The sequence below is a fragment of the Erythrolamprus reginae genome, chromosome 4 (assembly GCF_031021105.1).
Source record: "Erythrolamprus reginae isolate rEryReg1 chromosome 4, rEryReg1.hap1, whole genome shotgun sequence".
NCBI classification, from domain to species: Eukaryota; Metazoa; Chordata; class Lepidosauria; order Squamata; family Dipsadidae; genus Erythrolamprus; species Erythrolamprus reginae.
In genome coordinates, this window is record NC_091953.1 from 536,466 (window position 1) to 537,175 (window position 710).

Consider the following 710-nt stretch of genomic DNA (forward strand, 5'->3'; position numbering starts at 1 on the left):
CCTTGTTCTTGTGTTCACTTTCCTATTAAAAACACTTCCCTCCTGGACCTTATTTAACCCTTTAATATATTTAAATGTTTCTATAATGTCCCCCCTTTTCCTTCTGTCCTACAGACTATACAGATTGAGTTCATGAAGTCTTTCCTGATACGTTTTATGCTTAAGACCTTCCACCATTCTTGTAGCCCGTCTTTGGACCCGTTCAATTTTGTCAATATCTTTTTGTAGGTGAGGTCTCCAGAACTGAACACAGTATTCCAAATGTGGTCTCACCAGCAGTCTATATAGCGGGATCATAATCTCCCTCTTCCTGCTTGTTATACCTCTAGCTATGCAGCCAAGCATCCTACTTGCTTTCCCTACCACCTGACTGCACTGTTCACCCATTTTGAGACTGTCAGAAATCACGACCCCTAAATCCTTTTCTTCTGAAGTATTTGCTAACACAGAACTGCCAATACAATACTCAGATTGAGGATTCCTTTTCCCCAAGTGCATTATTTTACATTTGGAAACATTAAACTGCAGTTTCCATTGCTTTGACCATTTATCTAGTAAAGCTAAATCATTTACCATATTACAGACCCCTCCAGGAATATCAACCCTATTGCACACTTTAGAGTCATTGGCAAATAGGCAAACCTTCCCTACCAAACTTTCCCCTATGTCACTCACAAACATATTAAAAAGAATAGGACCCAGAACAGACC